Source organism: Crocuta crocuta, unplaced genomic scaffold (genome assembly GCF_008692635.1).
Source record: "Crocuta crocuta isolate KB4526 unplaced genomic scaffold, BGI_CrCroc_1.0 scaffold322, whole genome shotgun sequence".
In the NCBI taxonomy this organism is placed as follows: domain Eukaryota; kingdom Metazoa; phylum Chordata; class Mammalia; order Carnivora; family Hyaenidae; genus Crocuta; species Crocuta crocuta.
In genome coordinates, this window is record NW_027532592.1 from 5,915,005 (window position 1) to 5,929,131 (window position 14,127).

At 37.3% G+C, this 14,127-nt stretch overlaps 1 long non-coding RNA gene across 1 annotated transcript in view; it reads left to right on the plus strand.

Annotated features, from left to right (window-relative positions):
- The first annotated feature begins 3,114 nt into the window (after nt 1-3,114).
- The window catches only part of LOC144244578 (uncharacterized), a 97,272-nt gene continuing 86,259 nt past the window's right edge, over nt 3,115-14,127 (plus strand). Inside the window, exon 1 of the long non-coding RNA XR_013338983.1 lies at nt 3,115-3,201. This is a non-coding gene — a long non-coding RNA (uncharacterized LOC144244578). The remainder of the gene's footprint in view (nt 3,202-14,127) is intronic.

The window sequence follows — 14,127 nt, forward strand, 5'->3', positions numbered from 1 at the left end:
GGCTCTTGTTGGTTTTAAAGACCTGTTATGCTCTCTGTATCTATGAGCGCTGCTATATCCAAGAATACTCTTTGACTGTCCAGGGACTATCCTTTCAGAGAGTGTTTTTTGAATGGTATCTCTTGGTCTCTCTTGTTGGGACCTTGGTTATTTTATTTTCCTATTCGTAGTGATATTTGGGACTCTCCACTTATGTACTCTGGCTTGTTTCTTGAGGTAGCTGTTAGAGGCTCTCTCAGTGGATTCTGCGTCCTTTTTCTCCCAATCTCTCAGTTTTTGTAAGGTTTCCAATGACTTCAGATCTTTTCTGTGTGATGTATGGGCACAAGTGCAAGTACGGAGCTCATTACTTCTCCACCATCTTGCCCCCTCCTCCTAAAAGTAGTCTTAAGAATATACTTTCCCCTCTTGTCCCTTCATACTATTTCACACTTATGATTTTAATATCATATTTATTAAAATAAATTGTAAAGAACCATTTCCATTTTTTCTTGGCTTTTATTAGTTTTAGTCTCATAGCATCTGCAGACTCCTGGGAACATATATTTTATCACCACTTCTGTGTTATTAGAGCCCAAACAGGATCTACCCTTTCTATGATGATACACACTCTTTCAATTTTCATGACTCTAGGCAGTACAGAATCTTTCTTTTTTTATTTAACTTTTTCAACAATTATTTATTTTTGAGAGACAGAGAGATACAGAACGTGAGTAGAGGAAGGTCAGAGAGAGAAGGAGACACAGAATCTGAAGTAGGCTCTAAGCTCTGAGCTGTCAGCACAGAGCCTGACATGGGGCTCAAACTCGTGAACTGTGAGATCATGACCTGAGTCAAGGTTGGACATTTAATGGACTGAGCACCCAGGCGCCCCTGCACAGAATCTTTCAAGGGTCTGTCACATATCTTTTCATTGTCTTTGATTCTTTCTCTCTTTTATGTATCTGGGTACCATTACATGTTAATTACTCATTATCCAACAAACCTTCATCCTTTTTCCTGTTACCATCACCCTTCCCTTTGACCACTTCAATTACCTTCTCTTTTGCCCATTTATACTTCATTCTCCACATATCAGCAGAGCAGTCTTTAAAAACTATTAATAGTATTAGGGTCTTGCCCAATGCTCAATGCCCTATCACACTTAGAATAATATACTTCAACTTAAAAGACTCTAAATATTATAGTTCTTGCTGATTCCTACTCCATTATATTGCTTCTTGTTTTCTTAATGTGTATTTATTTTACAGTTTACTTATTTATTTTGAGAGAGAGAGAGAGAGAGAAAGAGGGTAAATAGGAGAGGATCAGAGAAAGAGGAAGAGAGAATCCCAAGCAAGCTCTGTGCTGTCAGCTAGAGCCTGACCTGGGGCTCGAACTCATGAACATGAGATCATGACCTGAGCCAAAATCAAGAGTATGTCATTTAACCGATTGAGCCACCCAGGCGCCCCTAAATATTTACTTATTTTTGAGAGAGAGGGAGTGCAAGTGGCAGAGGGGTAGAGAGAGGAAGACAGAGGATCTGAAGTGGACTCCGTGCTGACAGCAGAAAGCCCAACATGGGGCTCAAATTTCACGGACCATAAGATCATAGCCTGAACAGAAGTTATACATTTAACCAACAGCCACCCAGACGCCCCACTCTTTGCTTTTTATATTAAATCCACACTGGCTTTCTTTATGTTCCACCACCGTACCAACTCTTTCCCAGTTAGGGCCTTTGCATTAGCCATCCTCTCTGCCTTTAGCACCTGTCCAGACCTTTAGTTGGCTGGCTTTTGTCATTCAGGTCTCTGCTGAAATGTCTGTCACCTGCTCAGAGATGAACCCTGATCATCCTCTGCCCCGGAGTTTTTCTTTACAATATGGCCCTTCACAGGTGTCCAGCTGACTCAGTTGGTAGAATATGAGACTCTTGATCTTGGCTGTGAGTTTGAGTCCCACATTGGTTGTAGAAATTACTCAACGATAAAATCTTTTTTAAAGTTAATTTATTTATTTTGAGAGAGAGGGAAAGAGAGAAAGAAAGTGAGGAGGAGTGGGTCAGAGAGAGAAGAAGAGAGAATCCCAAATAGGCTCTGTGCTGCCAGCACAGAACTCACAAACTTTGAGATCATGACCTGAGCCTAAACCAAGAGTTTGACACTTAACCCAGTGAGGCACCAGGCATCCCTCAACAATAAAATCTTTAAAAATAATAACATGGCCCTTCATAGCTTTCTCACTCTCTGGTATATTGTTTACTTTTTTAAAATATTTATTTATTTTGAGAGAGAGAGAGAGTGGGGGAGGGGCAGAGAAAGAGAGACAGAGAGAGAGGAAGACAAAGAATTCCAAGCAGGCCTCTGCACTTTCAGAGCCTGACATGGGGCTCAAACCTATGAACCATAAGATCATGACCTGAGCCAAAATCAAGAGTTGGACATTCAACTGACTGAGCCACCCAAGCGTCCCTGATGTTATTTATTTATATTAGCTCCATGAGAGTTTGGAACTAATCTCTCATGTGCAACACCATGTCCTTAAGCTTTCTAAAGTATCTGGAATAAACATCTACACCCAGCCAAGCATAGCATTGGGGATATAGAAATGAATATGATAAAATGTCATAACTGCAAATGTATGTGTTATCCATTTGGTATCATCACCTGGTCTGTAAATGGTAAATCCAATTTCTCCTTCTCAGTCTTCTCTAACCAGACAGCCTGTTCCTTTGGATTTATATCTTCTCTTTTTAGAAATATAACAGGATGAATGTGTTTTGTTATACTTGGTCAGGGAATTAATTGTTCTGTCTCTTCAAGAGATCTTCATGGAGATCGGATGACATTGTTCTGTGTTACTTTTATGTATTATCTTCAGTGCTTAATTATGAAACTGCTCTTCTTATTATTGCTTTATGTGTTCCAGTTCGTCTTGACTAGACCGTTAATTCTTTATTTTATATTCATCCAATTTCAGTGTATTGCTCAATATACAATAAGTGCACCTGATAAATTCTTTTCAGGTTAATTTTTCAACAGTATCTTCCTATAATGATTATAGTCTCCAAACATGACTATTGGGAAAAATAGTATTTCATTTCTTAATTTGTTGTTTTCTTTCCAGAAAACAGAAAAGAAAAAGAAAAGAAAATGTGCCTTGGGGGAAACCTTCACATGAGCATTTACCAAAAGGGAATAAGCAACTGAATCTGAAGTACAAAGCTGGTGGGGGTTATTTGGGGTGTTTTTTGGTTTTGTGGTGTGTGTGTGTGTTTTACTTCGCAGCAGCAAACAGAGTAAGAATGCTAGTAATCAAACTTTAAAAATAATCCCTTGAAAGGAAAATGTATCTCAAATTAACTTTTGCTTTATATGTTTCTTTGGAGTAAAGATGGCTGAAATTCAATCCCCCACCATTTCAGTACATCCTGAAGAGCATAAATCCTAACCAGATTTTAATTCGTTTCTTTGCGGAAACTTTCTTCCTTAGGTCTCATTTCCTGAACCCGACTCCAGGGTACAATCTGGTGCTATCCTGTGTCCCGTTTTCAAAATTGATTTAATTGCAAATGTTGGCGAGCCCTTGAACCGTGGAAACTTATTACCCACAATAATGTGCTCTTGCTCATTAAAAAGATGATATATTGAGTACAATTTACCTAGTATGTTCAAATATGTACTTAATATTACCTAGTATGTTCAAAATATAATAATAATTAATGAATTAATCTGTAACAGTTGCCATTTCTTAAGGAAGCCTTACATTCTGGGGACAGGACTTACAACTTGACGTGCTGGCTCCTTTCTCCTCTTTAACAATTCTGTGGGACAATTCTTAATGTCCCTATTTTGTACCTAGGAAAGTGAGGCTTAGCAAGTTTGAGAAATATTCCCTAAGTAAGTAGAAGAGGGAGAATTCAGATAGGGTTCTTCGTGGCTACAATGTCTCTGGCTTTAATTTCTTTGCAGTGTAGAACTTCATAAATAGTGTGGACAAGCCTTCCCAACCTGCTCTGCCTTTGCTGTATAGCAGCAGGCAAGGGAGGGCCTGAATTGACTGGCAGGATGCCTAGGCTTTGGTAGACAGGTTGGCAGATGATCGCCAGGGTTGACTTCTAAGACTTTGTTATAGTTTGATGGGAAGAATAATAGCACCATAAAACCTTAGATTGTAACTTGTCCTTGTCCTGCGAGCATTCCACAAGATGAGCAAACATTTCTAGTACATTTTAACTTCATAAATGAGCAATATCTTGCAATATGACAATATGTGGTGCTGAACCTCACGTGGTCACAGCTGAGCCAATGGTTCTTCTCTCTCTCTCTTTCTCTTCCTGTGGGATTGTGGGTGATTGGCTCCCATGTTCAGATGCTCGGTCTTAGGCGGCGGTGTCTGGCAGAAATCAGTGATATTTCAGAATGTTGGAAGGTGCCCACAACTGCCACTAGTGTATTCTTGTCATTAGCTTAGGAATGCTTTGTCTTATTTTAGGTCAGGCTGCCTGCAAATAGACACCCTTTCCTCTGCTGCCTTATTGCCAGTTACATTAAATACAGTATATGACAAGAGTTTATTAATAATGTCCTGGAGTCAACATCTATTAGTGATAGTGAAAGTTGTCCTACACACTAACCTTCTTCTCTCTTGTCTCCCTCACACCAGCCACAAAAGTTTTCAAGTGTAAGTGCAGGTTAATTTGTTTATTTTTCTTTATATTTTGTATTTTCTTTATTTTTTTTGTATTGTATCACAGCATTGTAATCATTTCTATGTGAATATTTTTTGGGTTGTGGAACAAATCATCAGAGTTTCCATTGTTTCTTATGGGGAAATTCTCTTTGATATACAAGTGCATTGGATTACAAGCATGTTTCCAAAATGAATTATGTTTGCAAATGAAGATTTTACTGTATTTGGAGTCACAAAATCTGCATTTCAATTCTAAATCTAGGATCCTTCAGGCAAATCCCTAAATGAGTTGAAGGCTTAGCTTTCTTGCCCGTAGAATTGATAGTATTAATAATTTCCTCCCAGAGATACTTCAGTCATTATGTTATAGGAAATTGTACTGGAGGTAGGGCTACCTCAGCTTAAGTCTAAATGGAAGTTCAAAATGATTGGAAAACTGAAGGGGGGTATTTACCAGAAACCTACTTCCAAGGGTACTTTGGAATCTTCTGAATGTTTCAGGATATGGTGGGATGGGTTCAACATATGTCCTTCTGCAGGGAAATGAGGAGCCTTCAGGAAGAAAACATCCTCAGATAAGAAGGATCCAGGGATTATATATCTAATCAAATAATAAAAACTTAATTTTGTAAAGGAAGAAAAATTCTAAATAAAGTTTGGTGTTTATTGGTAGAAGGTGTCTTCCATCCTAGTCTCCCCTGAACTTCAGACCAAAAATTAAGTAGAGCATAAAAACAGAGAGAGCTGTTTATGAAACTCTTTATAAAATGTTGTGGCACAAGAAAAAGTGGTTTGGGATTCCTTTGGTGGAAGGAAACAGAAGAAGAGCATCTCCCTTGCCTTGCCACAGACCATCTCAGAACTTTGGAAACTTGGGGTTTTAGCAAAGTGTGTCAAAAGCCTAAAAATGCTGGCACCAGAAGAAAACACAGTATATTGGTTAATTTTCTGTGCCAACTTGACTGGGATAAGGTATGACCAGATAGCTAGTGAAAATATTTCTAGGTGTGTCTGTAAGAGTTTTCCAGAAGAGATTAGCATTTGGTTTAGTGAACTGAGTAAAGTGGATGGTCCTCCTCAGTGTGGGTGGGGTGGCCATCACCCAATGCCTTCAGGGCCCAAGTAAAACAAGAAGGCAGAAGAAAGGTGAATTTGTTCTCTCTCTGCTTGGGCCGAGCCATCCATTTTCTCCTATATCAGACACTGACACGCCTCCTGATTCTTAGACTCAGGCACAATGACAATTCAGTGGAAGAAAAGACAGCCTTTTCAATAGAAATGGTACAATTGAATATCCATCTGCGAAAAATAACTCACAACTTTTACAAAACGAATTCAAATTGGTTCATAGATCTAAACGCAAGAGGTAAAAGTTTTTAACTTTCAGAAGAAAATGTGGAAGAAATCCTTTGTGACCTGGGATTAGGCAAAGAATTCTTGGACATTACACCAAAGGCACAATCCATTAAAGAAAACAAAATGGAGAAATTAGACTGCATAGAAATTGAATGTACTTGCACTGTAAAAGACATGTGAAAAGGATGAGAAGACAAACTACCGACTGGAAGAAAATATTTGCAAATCACATATTTGACAAAAGTCTTGCATCCAGAATATATAAAGAACTCTCAAAACTCAACAGTCAAAACGCAAACAACCTGTTTAAGAATGGGTACATGATGTGGATATTTCATCAAAGAGGTTATATTGATAAGCCCATGAAAAAATGTTCCATATCCTTAGCCACTGGATTAATGTGAATTATAACTATGATGAGGTCACACTATACAGGTAGCAAAGATACAGAACAATTGAAACTCTCATACCTTCCTGCTGGTAATGCAACATGGTAGAGCCACTATAAAACACAGTTTCAAAGTTATTCTAAAGTTAAACATACACTTAACATAAGACCTAACAATTTCCCTCCTTGGTATTTACTTTAGAGAAATGAAAGCCTATGTGTACAAAAACCTGTACATTAATACTTATAGCAGTTCTATTTATAATCACCAACAAACTATAAACAGTGAATTGCTCTTTAACAGCTGAATGGATCAACAAACTGAGGTCCATCCATACAATGATATACTACTTGGCAATGAAAAGGAACGAACTATTTAGACATTAGCTGGATGAATCTCAAAGACATCACACTGACTGAAAGAAGCTAGTCTCAGAATGCTGCATATTGTATGATTACATTGCTGATATTTATGAAAAGAAATATATAGTGGCCAACAGATCAGTAGCTGCTAGGGTTAGAGATGGGGAGAAGGAGAGGCTGGAGAGGGGCATTGCCAGGAGTTATTTGGGATGAGGGAACAGTTCTGTGTCCTGACTATGGTCAGGTAGTTACATGAATCTCTACAGGTATTAAAATTCAAAGAACTGTGCATGAAAAAATTCAATTTTACTTTATATTAATAGTAAGAAATTGTTGGGGCCAGCAACCTCCCAGGCTCTCTCTGCCACCAAATATTACCCTTGTTCTTGAATTTTCTTGCCACATTGCCATCCTTCCAAAAAGTGATCCACACCCATTTCCTGTGGCTGCTCCATAGTATCTGCCATATTGTTCTCTGTCTCACTGAAACTGCTCCCCAAAGGCACTCAAGATCCTTCTTCTCCTACCGGGGAGGAATTCCCTAATAATTCCAGCTCATTCTTCCCTGCTGTGTCTTGACTCCTATAACTCTTCCTGTATCCTTCTTCTTGGCACATATTCTAACAGTTAGATTATTCAAAAAAATGTTTCAGGTGCATATATTTGTCTGTCATAACCAAAAATCTTTTTCCTCAAAAAGCATGCAGATAGAGGACCAACCCAGACTTGCTGGAGCCAGAGTAATCAAAACGTTATGTTGAAAAAAGAGCCAATATTATTTCTTCTATGAGTGTGAGACTTTTGAAAGGATAGCTTAGGAAAAACTCCCAATGTGCATGAAATTCTGATTGTCTATGAAATGATTAATCACAAAATTTCACTGAAGAATATACGTACACGTAACTATACATGGCCATGCATGCACGTGCACGCGCGCGCGCACACACACACACACACACACACACACCTGAGCTGGTCTTATAACTACCACTATCCATTCAAAATCACTATGTGACCATAGTGAGCTGGGATGGTAGTTTTATCTTTTTTAGATTAAACATACTCATAAAATTTTATTTTCTTATCTCTTTTATACAACACCAACAGTTTGCTTTGGCTTCTCTTCTAATTTGATTATCTTGATTATCTATATTTTTGCAATCATGTCCTGGAAGAAGCCAGGATACTTTGATGTTGGCAAAATTGCAAAATACTTTTACCCCAAACCGTCTGTCTTCAGCCAGATTTGTCTCTCTGTGGGTTTCTCTACTGGGAATAGTCATTCTACATTCATTCGCTAAACACTGATTGACAGCTTACTGTGTGCTGGGTATTGTGTTAGATGTTGTGAGTAGAATGAGTAATAAAACAGACATGACTCCTGCATTCACAGAATCCGCAGACTGGTGACTGTAGGCAGGCAAATGAGTCAATATTTACAGGACATACATAGGAATGTTATATTATTGGTGAACATAGAAGAGGTGCCTGACCCAGTCTATGAAGGTCAGAGAAGATTTCCTGAAAGGAATACTGTTTGGTTGAGTTTTCAGAATATATTGGAGTTAGACAGACTAAGAAAGATGGGAAAGAGCTGATAGAGTAAAACTCGTGTGACAAAAATTATGTCCAAATCATCTGGGAAGCTGGTAGCTTTGTAATCTGATTATTTTAGACATGTGGCCTCTTTCTTTTACAAAGCCTTTCCTTGCTTCTCTGAAACTCTAAGGGTAATTTTTCCTCTTGTGAACTCACTCAGCAGAATGTTGCTTACACCTATCTTTTGGCAGTTGGATGCTACCCTCATAAAGCAGAGTAACTTCATAAGGGTGAGTTAGTTAGGATCACAGGCTCTGGGGTAAGAGTCCCTGGCTTTGCTCTGGGTTTGAATTATAACTGTGTTCTATTTCACCACTTATTAACCTCTCTAGAAGCTTCAGCTTCCTCCTCTATAAAATATGAGTAATAATATCTACTTTACAGAGTTGTTACATAGGTTAAAGGAGCTAATAAATTCAAAAGTGCATTTATTTAGAATGACCCACGAGATATTGCTGTGTGTCAATACAAATGTTACCTATGTCTAATATGTATGCACCCCATAGTTTCCCAACTAAACTGTAAGTGACAGGAAGGAGGGGCCAAGTTTGGATTAAAAATGGTCAAGAGTTTTCCACAGAAAATTTCATTTGATTCTTTCAATAATTCTGTGAGTTTGATACTATTTTCCCCTTTTTCATGTGCGAAGACTGAGGCTCAGAGCATGTTCATTTCATTGCCCAAGGCTGCCAGCAAGTAAATGGGAGCATTTGTTCCCATATCCTCTCATCTAGAGACCCTGCCATTTCCGTAACATAATGAAATAAGAGAAGTAAAATGTGTAATGCTGGGTTTTTTGGTTGCAAACAACTGAAACAGAAATTGGCTAACTTAATCAAAAGGACATGATTGGAAGAGTCCTTGTAGCTCTCAGGTTGATTGGCGGCCTAGAGAGAAAGGTCCCAGAAGACAAGATGAAGGTCCAGAAGCACATTACCTTGGCCCCCAGTGAGATCTGGTGAGTGTGCGGCTATGGCCTCCAGTCAGGGACACAGAGCTCTACCATCATGGTCATTAAAGTAGGTTCTAAACAGTTCTTGTGTCTTCATAATGCTGCATTTTCATGCTGTAGGCATGGCTGTTCCCTAGTAGTTGGGGATCAGAGAAACCAGGTATCTGGCCTTTGGGGGCCTTGCTGTGCCAAACCTATATATAGTGCCCAATTGCCCAACGCAGGGAGGAGGTTCTGCTGCTGGACAACCTAAACAAACAAATAAATAAATAACCAAGTTCCACTAATCACCTTGTAGGGTTCTTCTGGAAACCACATCGACATTCTCTGTGATCCGAAGCAATAAATATGCTTTGAATCTCAGAAATGGTGATGCTGGCTTTATCTGCTGAGCCTGGCTGAGACTCAATTCTGAGCCAACTTGCCAATGTATGTGCAGAAAAGAAGGACTCAGGTTTCCAGTTTGGGGGATTTCTGTGCAGACTTCTGGGAAACTGAGATGGCACAGAGTAAGCACAAAACGGAAAAGGGGCTCGGGGTTCCCATCACTATGAAAGGATTAAGGAAAAGTTCAAGTGTAAGGCAAAGTGAAGGAAAAAAGTAAACATAAATACAAGTACTAAAATATAGGAAAGGATCCTGATGTAGATTAAGAAAATATTACTAGTTTTATATAATATTTGGGAATAGGAAGAACACAGAGAACAAATACCTAGTAATGTAGAAGATCCTGATTTATATATCATAATAGAAGCAATAGGGCTTGTTATAGGAAGAACTTAGAGGGGTCAAAGAAGAGACTTTGGGATACTATGTCAAAGAGACTATTTCTAGAAGGAAATTAAGAGATCCAATTCCCCTACCCACTCTGCTGCCAGCATTAGAAAAGCTCTTCAGGCCTCACATTTTCCAGCGAGACTACAGATTCATAGTGGGTTTATGGGTCACATGGGCACTAGGTCCCTTCATATTTCCTTTTTCCTTTGAGATGTGAGTGTGTGTGATGGGGTGTCCAGCCCCTCTCCAGGCTCTCAGCTTCAGAGACAGAAACCTAGAGAAAGGAGAAGCAAAAGAATAGATAGCCATCTGTGCAGAGTAGTCAAATCGAATATCACAGGTTGGTGAGGTTTTTATCCAGATCCTCCACAGTGATCTGCGTCTGTATCAGACAGGAGGTATAATCAGTGTTTACTTTGTGTCACTGGGGTGGGGGGGGGTTGTCAAAATCATTTTAACTATCATTTACTGAGTATGTCATATCAAACATTACTCTATGTGCATTTATTGAGTCCTCCTATCAGTCTAAGTAATTTTAATGGGTAAAATTATGGTCCCCGTTATAGAAAAAAGGTAACTGAGGCTTATGAATTTCAATATCATACCAAAGCTCATGCACAAAGAATGCTGGAACTTTTACTTCAATCTGAGGAACATGGGCAGTTAGCTGCTTTCTGCTGCAGAGAACAGAATTCTACCACAAAGACCCTTAAATCCTGAGGCATGTGTTGTTTAACACAGCAGGGACTCTGGAAGGAGACTGTTCAGCAACATGGTAATGTCATCGAGGACTGGAGTTTCCATCTTTCTACTCTGCCATATGTGTTGGTGATATCTCATGTTCAAGAGCATAGCTGCAGCAGTTTCAAGCATCTCATGAAGACATGAGCACATTTGTTTAAAAAGAGGAGGGGAGATGTGTTTTATAAATCTTTTTAAATTATTGTTATTATTTAAGCATAATTAACCATGTTATATTAGTTTCAAGTGTACAATATAATGATTCAACAATTCTACCCATTTCTCAAAGCTCATCAAGATTAGTGTACTCTTAAATTCTCTATCTATTTCATCCACCCCCCACCCACCTTTCCTCTGGCAACCACTAGTTTGTTCTCTATAGTTAAGAATCTTTCTTTATTTGTCTCTTTTTTCTCTGTTCATTTTTTTTTGTTTCTTAAATTCTACATATGAGTGAAATCATATAGTATTTGTGTTTTACTAACTTATTTCACTTAACATTATACCTTCTAGATCCACCCATGCTGTTGTAAATGGCAGAATTTCATTCTTTATGGCTTAGTAATATTCCATTATATATATATATATATATATATATATGTATATAATGTGTGTGTGGTTTATATGTGTGTGTGTGTGTGTGTGTGCGCGGTATGTACACATATACACACATACCACATTTATATCCATTCATCTTTCCATGGACGCTTGAGTTGCTTCCATACTTTGGCTATTGTAAATAATGCTATAATAAACATAGTGGTGCATATATCTTCTCAAATTAGTGTTTTCATTTTGGAGAGGTAAACACCCAGGAGTGGAATTACTGGATCATATGGTAATTTTATTTTTAATTTTTTGAGGAAACTCCATGCTGTTTTCCATAGCGACATCAATTCACATTCCCACCAACAGTGCAAGAAGGTTCGTTTCACCAATACTTGTTGTTTCTTCTGTTTTTGATTTTAGCCATTCTGACAGGTAACTCATTGTAGTTTTGTTTGCATTTCTCTGATGATTAGAGATATTAAGCATCTTTTCATGTGTCTGTTGGCTATCTGTATGTCTTCTCTGGAGTAATGTCTATTCAAGTATCTGCTCATTTTTAATTGGATTATTATTTTTGGGTGTTGACTTGTATAAGTTCTTTATATATTTTTCATACTAACTCCTTATTGAATATATCATTTGAATATAATTTGAAAATATCTTCTCCCATTAAGTAGATTGCCTTTTTGTTTTGTTTATGGTTTCCTTCACTATGCAGAAGGTTTCTATATTGGTGTAGTTTCAATTTTGCTTTCGTTTCTCTTGCCAGAGAAGACATATCTAGGAAAATGTTTCTACAGCTGGTGTCAAAGAAATTACTGCCTATATTCTCTAGAAATTTTGTGGTTTCAGGTCTTACATTTAGATCTTTAATCCATTTAATCAGTTCTAGTAGCTTTTTAGTGGATTCTTTAGGGGTTTCTGTATATAGTATCACATCATCTGGAAGTAGTGACAGTTTTATTTCTTCCCTACCAAATTTGGATACCTTTTATTCCTTTTTCTTTTTGATTGCTGTGGCTAGGACTTCCCGTACTATGTTGAATAGAAGTGGTGAGAGTGGACATACTTGTCTTGTTCCTGACCTTAGGGGAAAAGCTCTCAGTTTTTAACCATTGAGTATGATGTTAACTGTGCATTTTTCATATATGGCCTTTGAGGTATGTTCCATCTAGACCTACTTTGTTTAAAGTTTATCACAAATGGTTGTTGTACTTTGTCATATGCTTTTTCTGCATCTATTGAGATGATCATATGGTTTTTAATCCTTTCTCTTGTTAATCTGATGTATCATGCTGATTGATTTACAAATACTGAAACTCTTTTGCATCCCTAAAATCAATCCCATTTGATCCTGGTTAATGATATATTAATGTATTCTTGGATTTGGTTTGCTAATATTTTGCTGAGGATTTTTGCACATCTGTTCATTAGAGATATTGGCCTATACTTTTCTTTTTTATAGTGTCTCTATCTGGTTTTGGTATTAAGGTAATACTGGCCTTGAGGAATAAGTTTGGAAGTTTTCCTTCTTCTATTATTTGAAATAGTTTTAGAAGAATAGGTATTAACTTTTTTTAAATGTTTGATAGATTTACCTGTGAAGCTACCTGTTCTTGACTTTTGTTTGTTGGAAGTTTTTTGATTATTGATTTAATTTCATTACTAGTAATTGGCCTGTTCAAATTTCCTGATTCAGTTTTGGGAGGTTACATGATTCTAGGAATTTATCCGTTTCTTATAGGTTGTCCAATTTTTCATAGTATTCTCTTATAATACTGTGTATTTCTGTAATATCAGTTGTTATTTCTCCTCTTTCATTTCTGATTTTAGCTTTTTGAGTCTCTTTCTCTCTCAATGATCAATTTTATTCACCTTTTTAAAGAACCAATTTCTGGTTTCATTGATCTGTTATATTATTTTTTTTAGTCTCTATTTCATTTATTTCTGCTCTGATCTTTATTTTATCCTTACTTCTATTGGCTTTGTGTTTTGTTTTTCTTTTTCTAGCTCCTTTAGATGTAAGTATCAGTTGTTTACTTGAGATTTGTCTTGCTTCTGATGTAACCCTCCATTGCTAAAATCTTCCCTCTTAGAACAGCTTTGCTGCATTCTAAAAGTTTTGGGGACATTTTGTTTTTATTTTCATTTGTCTAACATGTATTTTTTTTTATTTCCTCTTTGATTTCTTGGTTGACCCATTCATATATTATTTCACCTCCATGTATTTGTGTTCTTTCCACATTTTTCTTGTGATTGATTTCTAGTTTCATACCATTGCAGTTGGAAAAGATGCATGTATATGATTTCAATCTTTTTGAATTTGTTAAGACTTGTTTTGTGGCCTAGCATGTTATCTATCCTGGAGAATGTTCCATGTGCACCTGAAAGGAATGTGCATTATGCTGCTTTGGGATGGAATGTTCTAAATATATCTGTTAGATCTATGTGGTCAATGTGTCATTTAAAGTGACTGTTTCCTTGTTGATTTTCTGTTTGGGTGATCTATCAGTTGATTTAATAAGGTGTTAAAGTCTCTAATATTATTGTATTACTTCAATTTCTTCCTTTATGTCTGTTAATAGTTACTTTATGTATTTAGGTGCTCTCATGTCAAATGCATAAATATTAATAATTGTTATATCTTATTGTTGGATTGTTTTCTTTACCTTTATGCAGTGTTTTTATTTGTCTCTTGTTATAGACTTTGTGTTAAAATCTATTT